Genomic DNA, 11840 nt, shown 5'->3' with positions numbered 1-11840 from the left:
TAGGAGATCCCAGTGGTAAACTCTGGTTTATCCTTGCTAAATTGAAGACCTTTGTCTTGGCATTCTAAACTCCATGAGTTTCTGAAATGTACAAACTCTTAAAACAGTTTATTTCCAGGAATTCAGTACACCGATTCTGGAAGCTATTTCAACTAAAGTCTTATCCATGCACTGTGAGAGTTGTGAAGAATTTCAAAGAAATTTCAAATTAGTAATTTTCTGGTTTTCTTCAACTATCCTCCCCACCCTACTCACATTCCTTAAAAAGCTGTCATTGTAATAACCTTAGCCAAGTAAATACATTTGTTCTTCTCTACACATAGGCTAACAACTGCTGAATCAAATTCTTCCCCCATATTTATTTCCCTTTCTGTAACATTTACTTTACTCTCTTCACCCCACCAATTCCTTCTACTCTAAGAATGGCCGGGCGCAGTGGCTCACGCCTATAATCCCAGCACTTTGGGAGGCTGAGGTGGGTGGATCACGAGGTCAAGAGATCGAGACCATCCTGGTGAACATGGTGCAACCCTGTCTCTACTAAAAATACAAAAATTAGCTGGGCATGGTGGTACACGCTTGTAGTCCCAGCTACTTGGGAGGCTGAGGCAGGAGAATTGCTTGAACCCAGGAGGTGGAGGTTGCAGTCAGCCGAGATCACACCATTGCACTCCAGCCTGGGTAACAAGAGTGAAACTCCATCTCAAAAAAAAAAAAAAAAAGAAAAGAAAAGAAATTTCTACCCAGAAATTAACGTTTTCTGCAAAACCTTCCCAGACTCCACTCAGAAAACTTCGTCAAGCCAACAATTTCAGCATATTCCACTTGGAGGAAAAAAAAACAAGGGACAGAAATAGAAAGAGAGAAAGAGAGGCCATGCGTGGTGGCTCACTCCTGTAATCCCAGAACTTTGGAAGGCCAAGGCAGGTGGATAGCTTGAGCCCAAGAGTTCAAGACTAGCCTGGGCAACATGGAGAAACCCCATTTCTATTAAAAATACAAAATTAGCCGGGTGTAGTGACACATGTAATCCCAGCTACTTGGGAGGCTGAGGCAGGAGAATTGCTTGAACCCAGGAGGAAGAGGTTGCGGTGAGCTGAGATCACACCATTGCACTCTAGCCTGGGCAACAAGAGCGAAACTCTGTCTCAAAAAAAAAAAATAATATATATATATATATCACTCCAAAAAGATTGTGCATGATGTTTGCAATTCTCACCCTCTACTTCCAGCACCAGGCAACCATTAAATTGCTTTCTGTCCCTATAGATTTCCCTATTGTGAACATGTCATATAAATGGAATCATATAATATGTGGTCTTTTGCATCTGGCTTCTTTCCCTTAGCATAATGTTTTTGAGGCTCATCCATGTGATACCATGTATCAGTACTTTGTTCCTTTTTTTTTTTTTGAATTGGGTCTCACTCTGTTGCCCAGGCTGAAGTGCAGTGCTGCAATCAGGGCTCACTGCAGCCTCAACACCCCAGCCTCAAGTGATCCTCCCACCTCAGCTTCCCACATGGTTGGGACTACAGATGCACACCACCACACCCAGCTAATTCTTGTATTTTCTGTAGAGATGGGATTTTGCCATGTTGCCCAGGCTAGTCTTGAACTCCTGGACTCAAGCTATCCACCAGTCTTGGCTTCCCAAAGTGCTGGGATTACAGGTGTGAGCCACTGTGCCTGACCCACACATTTTTAAATCCATTCTTCAGGTGATGGACATTTGGATTACTTCGACTTTTTGGCTATTATGAATTACGTTCCCATGGATGTTGGTGTACAAGTTTTTGCATGTTATAATATGTTTTCATTTCTCTCTAGATATTTAAAGAATTGTTGGATTTTATGGTAACTTTAAGAAACTGCCAAACTGGTTTTCCAAATTGGCTGTCTCACTTTTCATTCCCACCAGCAATGTACGAAGGTTCTAGTTTCGCCACATCCTCACCATCGTTCTATGAGTATGAAATGGTAGTTCATCGTGAATTGAATTTGCGTTTCTCTCAAAATTAATAATGCGGAACACCTTTTCACGTGCTTATTGGTCATTTGTGTATCTTTTTCCCGTTGTCCATTTTTTAATTGAGTTGCTTGTCTTCTTATTATTTAGTTGTAAGAGTTTTTTGTGCATTCTGGACACAAGTCCTTTACCAGAAATATGATTTGAAATATTTTTTCTGGTCTATGGATTGTCTTTTCATTTTCTTTCTTTCTTTTTTTTTTTTTTTTTTGAGACAGAAGTTTGCTCTTGTTGCCCAGACTGGAGTGCAATGGTGTGATCTCGGCTCATCATAACTTCCGCCTCCCAGGCCCAGGTGATTCTTGTGCCTCAGCCTCCCAAGTAACTGGGATTACAAGCATGCGCCACCACACCTGGCTAATTTTTGTATTTTTAGTGGAAACGGGGTTTCTCCGTGTTGGTCAGGCTGCTCTTGAACTTCTGACCTCAGGTGATCCACCCGCCTCAGCTCCCAAAGCGTTGGGATTACAAGTGTGAGCCACCGCGTCCGGCCCTTTTCATTTTCTGAAGTGCCATTTGAAGCACAAAAGCTTTGTAATTTTGATGAAGTCCAATTTCTCAATTTGTTCTTTCATGTTTTGTGTATATCTAAGAGATTTTTGCCTAACCCAAGGTAACCAAGTGTCTTTTTAGTTCATTTTGTGATGCTGTAACAGAATACCTAGGTATTTCATTTTATTTTGTCTATTTTTTAACCCAAACTAACTTTAATTGTCCAAAAGCCACACACAGCTGTCCAGAAACTGCTTCTGGAAGGGAAGCTGAGAGAGTCCACGATACACAGGGTCAAGAGGCCTCTAGAAGTTTTCAAGCAAGCCGAGGACGTGCTTTTTCTCCTTCTCCCGGAACTCCACATAAGGCTTGATGATATGCCTGACAATTTTGATGATGGTGCATCCTCACATGTTTAGGATCTGGTGAACCCTCTGGCAAATCTGGGGGATATTGGCATTGCAGATCTTGGCCATAATGGAGCAGATGCACTGGAGAACAAAGAGCCCTGCACCCAAGCACTGGAGGCAGAACTCGTCCTCATGTCACTGTGTATGATCTCTCCACGCTGGGCCATGTCATTGACGTTTTTCCCGTTCAATCCTCTTGTCTGCCACCTGCATCACACCCAGATATGGAAAGTGCAACTCCATTAGTCTGTCAACCTTCTCACTGTCATTTTCAGTGAATTTATTCAGAAGTCAGGTGCGCTGATGCCCTCTCAGGTTCCGAAAAAGGGAAGCCAGGATGGAACAGACATGCTCTTCATGTTCCTTGTCAGTGGTACCCACTTTCTTGATCTTCCTGGGGAATTTCATAAAGAGGGGAAAGATGGTTCATAAGCCAAGAATGTCAATAATTTTTTTTTTTTTTGAGATGGAGTTTCGCTCTTGTTGCCCAGGCTGGAGTGCAATGGCGCGATCTCGGCTCACCACAACCTCTGCCTCCCAGGTTCAAGCCATTCTCCTGCCTCAGCCTCCCAAGTAGCTGGGATTACAGGCATGTGCCACCACGCCTGGCTCATTTTTTCTATTTTAGTAGAGATGGAGTTCCTCCATGCTGGTCAGGCTGGTCTCAAACCCCCAACCTCAGGTGATCTGCCCGCCTGGGCCTCCCAAAGTGCTGGGATTACAGGTGTGAGCCACTGCGCCCGGCCAAAGGTCAAGAAATTTACCGCAGTTGTAGATGCCCTTGGGTGCAATCAGCACTTTCAGGGCACCGCTCCGTGAGATCTTCTTTTCCCTGAGCATGGGAGTCATCAACTGAAGACCCTCGCCCTTCAGGAAGTGCTCACGACTGGAACTGAACATTAGGTAGAAGCAGAGTGAATCAAACAGATTCTCCATCATCTCCTGTTTGCTGTGCCTGGATTGTGTCTTTTAAACACAGATAATGGCTGAATAAGTGCATCAATTCCATCCAGCTCCCCAAGAAATTTCCTGTTTTTATCATTGTCCTGGAGCGATATGGTCAGCATTTCACTGCAATACAGTTTGTTGGCATCAAAAGGCTTCTTTGCCTTCAGCCTCTTCAACAGCCACTGCAGAAAACCCTGCTGGACACCTTTTGTACACATCTCCAGCTAGAACTCAGCCATGGTTTCTACAATAACAAGAGTGTTATGGACACCATTGGCCTCCTCCTTCACAGACTCATCCAGGCGCTCCACGTTGCATGCCAGCAGCGCTATCACCTGCTCCTCCACCAGAGCATTGATGAGTACTTCTGTTCCCTCTTCGCTCTCATAGAAGATACCTATATCTGTTAATTCCTAATTCAAATCAACCTCAGCTATGGACACATCTGTGTTATCATGTCCAAGCAACCCAAGAAATGACGGCACAGCATTCAGTCCAGCAGAAGGTGGTACAGGTCGGGCATGGTGGCCACCACATGCGTCTTCTGAATGATGTCATGTAAGTCCAGTTGGGATTTCATGAACTTCTGTGGATTGTCTGGAAACTTAATCCACAATTCTTGGTTTTTATATGCTCTCTATTCAAATGTGAGGATCATTTTCTTTTTCTTCTTTTTTCTTTTTTTTATAAAGACAGGGTTTCACCATGTTGGTCAGGCTGGTCTTGAACTCCCGACCTCAGGTGATCAGCCTGCCTTGGCCTCCAAAGTGCTTGGATTACAGGTGTGAGCCACCACGCCCGGCTGTGAGGATCATTTTCTTCACTGAGCTTTCATCCAGTGGTTCCTCCTCTTTCTCTTCCTCCTTACCCTTTCTGTCAATAATCTGAAGCAGCCATTTTTTGTCATCTTCTGCTTCTTCTACCACAGTCATTTCCTCTTGCTGATAGTAGCCACGTTCTTGAGTACCAGTTTGTTTCTGATGTATCTTCTGCTCCTCCTCTTCATCATCTTGGGGACGTTTTATGCCCCTGTTGGGCTGGTAGCTCAGAAGTTTTCCCATGTCCATGGTCCCTGGCACAGCCAACCTGGTTAATTTATAAAGAACAGAAATTTATTTCTTACAGTTTTAGAGGCTGGGAAGTCCAAGAGCAAGGCGCTAGAAGGTTTGGTGTCTGGCCAGGGCCCTGTCCCTGCTTCCAAGATAACACCTTGAATATTGTATCCCCCAGAGGGGAGGAACACTGTTCTTCACGTGGCACAAGAGCAGAAAAAAAGAGAGAACTCCCTCCAGAAAGCTCCATTTTAAAGACATTAAACCCACCCATGAGGGCAGAGCCCTCACAACCTAATCACCTCTTAAAGGTCCCATCTCCCAATTCCCATTACAATGGCAATTAAATTTCAACATGAGCTTTGGAGGGGGCCAACATTCAAACCAGAGCATTCCACCCACTGCCCCCCCAAACTCACATTCTTCTTATATGCAAAACACATTCATTCCATCCCAGTAGCCCCCAAAATCTTAACCACTGTAGCACCAACACATAAGTCCAAAATCTAGAATCTCATCTAAATCATATATGGGTGAGACTCAAGGCATGATTTATTCTGAGGCAAATTATCTCCAGCCATAAGCCTGTGAAATCAAGTTATCTGCTTCCAAAATACAGTGGTGGGACAGGCATAGGATAGACATTCCCAGTCCAAAAGGAAGAAACAGTCAAGAAGAAAGGGGTAACTGATCTCCAATATGTTCAAAACCCAACAGGGTGAACGACATCAAATCTTAAGGCTCCAGAACAATCTTCCTTGACTCCATGTCCCACCTTTTGGGCAACTGGAGTGGGCTATGTGCTTCTAAGATCTCAGGCAGCTCCTCCCCCATGGCTTTGCTGGGCTCAGCTCATGCAGCAGTTTTCATGCGTTGAAGACTTGTGTCCGCAGCTTTCCCAGGCCAGGACTGCATACTGGTGATTCTACATTTCTGGGGTCTCTGCATCAGCCCTGAGCCCACAGTTCCACGGGGCATTTTCCTAGTGATAGTGACAGGAGGGAGCCAAATGTCTAGGCAGGTAGGGGTGGGTAAACCCCAACTCCAAGCCAAAGACAGCTTAAAGCCTGAAAGCCAAACTACAAGTTAAATCCTCACACTGGATTGAGAACTTGTCTTCCGTCTTCCTGTTTGGCACATTTTCCTCTGATTGATCCCCTCCCTTTACCTATTTTACCTATACCTACCCTTTCCTAATAGGTTTTCTACAATCATGCTTACCTTCGAGTGGTGTCTTTGCTTTAACCTTTTTTGCATACTCACAAAACAATCAACATGCACTTCTCATTCTGAGTCCATAAAAAGCCCCGGGTCCAGCCATACAGGGGACTTTTCCTGCCTTCAGATAGCGGAACCTCAACCCCCTGACGTCCCCTCTCTGCTGAGAGTTTTCCTTTCACTTAATAAATTCTACTCTACTCGCTCTCTGACGTTCGTATGCCTAATTCTTCCTGCTTGTGAGACAAGAGCTCAGACTTCCTGAGCTAAGGAGCAGAAAGACTGCAACACTAGTGGAAGCTCTCTGTGGTGGCTCTGTCCCCGTGACAAGTTTCTACCTGGTCCCCCAAGCTGTCCATGACATCCTTTGAAATCTAGGTGGAGGAAGCCATGGCCCCACATTTCTTGCATTCCGTGGGGCTGCAGAATTAGCACCATCTGGATGTAACCAAGGCTTAATGCTTGCATCTTTCAGAATAGCAGGTTGAATTGCACCTGGGCTTGCTTGAGCCACAGCTGGGACAGCCAAGGAGTGCTGCACTGGAATACAGTAAGCGGACACTTGAGGTAGCAAAGGGCAGCAAATGTTGGGATCCCATAGACCTCTCTCTAGAAACCTTGCCCTCAAGGTCCCAGTGCTCTGATAATGTGATGGAAGGGGCAGCCTCAAAGATCACCACTAACTTTAGGTTAATTCTCAGTTGTCTTGATGAATAGCAGGTCCTTTGGCCACACTTGTGGTTTTCTCTCCTAAACGATACAAATAATAATACAAATTTGTACAAAAAATACAAAAAAAAACCCCAAAGCTTTGTATTTCTTTTTTTTTCTTTTTACAGAAATTGACCTTTATTTGTTGTACTAAAGCCTGTTTAACTTTTGATACAAAGTAACACTTTAGTACAGAAAATCCCAGTCCGTCAGCTCAGTACCTGTCTGTGCACACTGTACCATCGAAGTCCCACTCTGCCTACAACTCAGAAAACAGCCCCTGCCCCCAGAGGGTCTGGGAGTTAATACCTTGAGAATAATCTCCAGTTTTTCATAGTTTGTCTGAGCTAGAAAACTTGTACCTGTAAAACAAAGGACAGCATTGAGGACTGAAACTTGTCTCGTTTTTGAACAACTGTGCAAAAAAAAATCCCTTTTAAAAAACATCAGTTATGGCTAAACTACAATCTAGTGTCTAGAATTACAAAGAATAACATGAAATCAAAGATGTCTCACTAGTAAAATGAAATGTTAGGAACAGTATTAAAATATAGGTCCCACCCCAGTGACACTTACACAGAGCCCAGTACAGTATCTATTATTAACAGGATGCACAGCTTCAGGAGGAACCACATCAAATCTTCAGCCAGACATATCCAGCAAAGCTTTGTATTTCTTTACTTGGCCAGGCTGGGGATTTTCCAAATCCTTATGTTCTGCTTCCTTTTAATTATAAATTCCATCTTCAAGTCATTTCTCTCTTCTTGTGTTTAACTATATGAAATTAGAAGAAGTAAGACAACACCCTGAATGCTTTGGTACTTAGATATTTCTCCTGTCATATCCTAATTCTTTGCTTTTAAGTTCTGCTTTCCACAAAACCCTCAGACGTGGATACAGTTCAGCCAAGTTCTTTGCCATTTTATGACAAGGAAGGACTTTACTGCGGTTTCTGATACACTGTTTCTCATTTCCATCTGAGATCTCACCAGAATTGCCTTTTTCTTTTTTAGAAGGAAAAAAAAAAGGAAGAAAGAAAGAGAGAAAGAAAAAAAAAAGAATGAAGAAGAGGAAGAAAAAGGAAGAGAAAGAGGGAGAGAGAATGGGAGTATTGCTTTATTGCCCAGGCTAGAATGCTGTCTAAAAATGGGAACTGAGAACCTCTTTTATGCCAATAATTGTGCTTAACAATGGAGACAGGAAGAAATAAGGAAAGAAAATAACAAACAAGCAGCCAACCAATATTTCATTTAAACCTATGAAATGCTATGCGATTACTGAGGAGTGATTTACTTCCAATTATGTAGTCACTTTTGGAATAGGTGTGATATGGTACTGATAAGAATGTGTGTTTTGTGTATTTGAAATGTAGAGTTCTATAAATGTTTATTAAGTTTACTTGTTCCGTGTGCGAGTTCAAGTCCTGGATATCCTTATTAATTTTCTGTCTCGTTGATCTGTCTAATATTGACAACGGGGTGTTAAAGTCTCCCACTATTATTGTGTGGGAGTCTAAGTCTCTTTGTAAGTCATTAAGAACTTGTCTTATGTATCTGGGTGCTCCTGTATTGGGTGCGTGTATATATAGGATCGTTAGCTCTTCTTGTAGCATTGATCCTTTTACCATTACGTAATGTCCTTCTTTGCCTCTTTTGATCTTTGTTGCTTTAAGGGCTATTTTATCAGAGTTGAGAATTGCAACTCCTGCTTTTTATTTATTTATTTATTTTTGCTCTCCATTTGGTTTGTAAATCTTCCTCCGTCCCTTTGTTTTGAGTCTTTGTGTATCGTTGCATGTGAGATGGGTCTGGTTACAGTGTACCGATGGGTTTTGGCTTTTTATCCAGTTAATAATATATATGAGTTTAATACTGCCATTTGATGCTAGCTGGCTGTTTTGCCCATTAGTTGATGTAAGTTCTTCATTATGTTAATGCTCTTTGCTTTTTGATATATTTTTGAAAAGGCTGATACTGGTTGTTCCTTTATATGTGTAGTGCTTCTTTCAGAAGCTCTTGTAAAGCAGGCCTGATGGTGGTGAAGTCTCTAAGTACTTGTTTGTTCACAAAAGATTTAATTTTTCCTTCACTTATGAAGCTTAGTTTGGCTGGATATGAAATTCTGGGTTGAAAGTTCTTTTCTTTAAGGATGTTAAATATTGGCCCCCACTCTTTTCTGGCTTGTAGGGTTTCTGCTGAGAGATCTGCTGTCAGTCTGATAGGCTTCCCTTTGTGGGTAACCTGACCTTTCTCTCTGGCTGCTCTTAGTATTTTCTCCTTCATTTCAACCCTAGTGAATCTGACGATTATGTGCCTTGGGGTTGGTCTTCTTGAGGAATATCTTTGTGGTGTTCTCTGTATTTCCTGGACTTGAATGTTGGCCTTTCTTACTAGGTTGGGAAAGTTTTCCTGAATAATCTCCTGAAGAGTATTTCCCAACTTGGATTCATTCTCTTCGTCATATTCAGGTACACCTATCAAACGTAGATTAGGTCTTTTCACATAGTCCCATATTTCTTGGAGACTTTGCTCATTCCTTTTTATCCTTTTTCCTCTAATCTTGACTTCTTGTTTTATTTCATTAAGTTGATCTTTGACCTCTGATATCCTTTCTTCTGCTTGATCAATTCGACTGTTAAAACTTGTGCATACTTCACAAAGTTCTCGTGTTGTGTTTTTCAGCTCCATTAATTCACTTATATTCCTCTCTAAATAGTCTATTCTCATTAGGATTTCATGAAACCTTTTTTCAAAGTTCTTAGTTTCTTTGCATTGGGTTAGAACAAGTTCTTTTAATTCAGAAGTTTCTTATCATCCACCTTCTGAAGCCTACTTCTGTTAATGGAATGCACTCGTTCTCCATCAGGCCTTGTTCCGTTGCTGATGAGGAACTGTGATCCCCTGTAGAGGGAGAGGCATCCTGATTTTGGGTATTCTCAGCCTTTTTATGCTGGTTTCTTCCCATTATTGTAAATTTATCCACCTGTTGTCTTTGTGATTTCCAACTTTCAAATTAGGTCTCTGAGTGGACGTCCAACTTGTTGATTCCCAGTGCCGAAATCTGAGCAATCCACTGCACTGGCCAAAACAGCGGTATTAAGATTGATGGTGCTTTTCTGCCCGGGAATCTCTGGTCTAGCTCCCTTCTTGAGTCCATCCTTCAATCAGCTGAATAGGCAACTCTGTCTTCCCAGAGCTCCAAACAACATCTGCCAAAAGGGGACCTAGTCCCGCTCACTCTGCACCAAGAACTGCCGCGCCGGCCACAAGAGTCACGCTGGCGACCCATGGGGCTCCTCCGCTGGGAATCTCCTGGTCCGTGAGCAACAAAAATTCATCTGAAAGTGTGGCGTCCTCTCATTCTCTGCACTTTCACTGAGAGCTACAATCCCAAGCTGCTAGTGATCAGCCATCTTGGATCTCTCTCCAGAATTGCCTTTACCATCCATATTTCTACCAACATTCTGATCGTGATTACTTGGTAATTTTTTAGAAGTTTCAGACTTTCTCTACCACTCTCTTCTTCTGAGTCCTCACCGGAATCCTTCTAAAGACTTTATTCATGGCAATATAGACTTTTGCTAGGAGACTTCTCCAAGTTCTTCCAGCCTCTACCCATCACCCAGTTTTAAAGTAGCTTCCAAATTTTTGGGTATATGTTATAGCAACAGCCCTTCTTCTGAGAGCCAATAGGTTAGATACATGATAGATAGACAGATGGATAGATAGATAGATAATTATAATATCTATCTATAGATATTATAGAGAGCCTACTTCTGAGAGCCAATAGGATAGATACATGATAGATAGACAGACAGATAGATACATAGATAGATACATAGACAAGGGGATTTATTAGGAGAATTGGCTCATGTGGTTATAGAGGTTTAAAAATCCCATGACAGGCTATCTGCAAGCTAAAGAACCAGAGAGGCTGGTAACATGGCTCAGTTCAAGTCTGAAGGCTGCAGAACCAGAGAAGCCAATGGTGTAACTCTCGGCCCAATGACAAAGTCCTGAGAACCTAGGAGGTTGCTGGTGCAAGTCCCAAAATCCAAAGGCTGGAGAACCTGGAGTTCTGATGTCCAAGGGCAGGAGAAGAAGGGTGTCCCAGCTCCAGGACAGAGAGAGAGAGAGAGAGAGAGAGAGAGAGAGAGAGAGAGAGAGAGAACATGAATTCACCTTTCCTCTGCCTTTTTGTTCTATCTGGGTCCCCAGCCAATTGGATGGTGCCCACCCACGTTGATGGTGATTATCCCCACTCAGTCCACTGACTCACATACCAGTCTCCTCTGGAAACACCCGCATGGACACACCCAGAAATAATGCTTTACCAGTTATCTAGGTATCCCTTCATCTAGTCAAGTTGACACCTAAAATTAACCATCACACCAAAGTTTTCTCCTATGTTTTTCTCTGAAAGTTTTAGCACTAAAATTTAGATCTTTGACCCATTTCGAGTGAATTTTTGTGTATAATGTGAGGTAAGAGTGCAAATTCATCTTTTGCATGTGGACATCCAATTGTCGCAGCAACCATCATTGAAAAGACTGTCCTTTCTCCATGGAATTGTCTTGGCACCTTTGTCAAAAATCCATTCACCATAAATGGAAGGGTTTATTTCTGGACTCTTGATTCTGTACCAACATCTGTCTTCACGACAACATCACACTGTCTTTTTAAACTTATTTTTAGAATAGTTTTTTAAACATTTTTATTTATTTATTTATTTTTTGACAGAATTTCGCTCTTGTTGCCCAGGCTAGAGTGCAATGGCACAATCCCGACTCACCGCAACCTCTGCCTCCCAGGTTCAAGCGATTCTCCTGCCTCAGCCTCCTAAGTAGCTGAGATTACAGGCAATGCGCCACCACATCCAGCTAATTTTTGTATTTTCAGTAGAGATGGGGTTTCGCCATGTTGGTCAGGCTGGTCTTGAACTCCTGACCTCGTGATCCACCCACCTTGACCTCCCAAAGTGCT

At 42.7% G+C, this 11840-nt stretch overlaps 1 pseudogene; it reads right to left on the bottom strand.

Annotated features, from left to right (window-relative positions):
* Positions 1-2824: 2824 nt before the first annotated feature.
* Positions 2825-4944, bottom strand: LOC105714308 (beta-catenin-like protein 1; annotated as a pseudogene).
* Positions 4945-11840: the final 6896 nt, after the last annotated feature.

Source organism: Aotus nancymaae, unplaced genomic scaffold (assembly GCF_030222135.1).
Source record: "Aotus nancymaae isolate 86718 unplaced genomic scaffold, 86718_ANA_hifiasm-v0.15.2.pri h1tg000058l, whole genome shotgun sequence".
In the NCBI taxonomy this organism is placed as follows: Eukaryota; Metazoa; Chordata; class Mammalia; order Primates; family Aotidae; genus Aotus; species Aotus nancymaae.
This window is presented reverse-complemented; position numbering and strand designations above follow the sequence as displayed.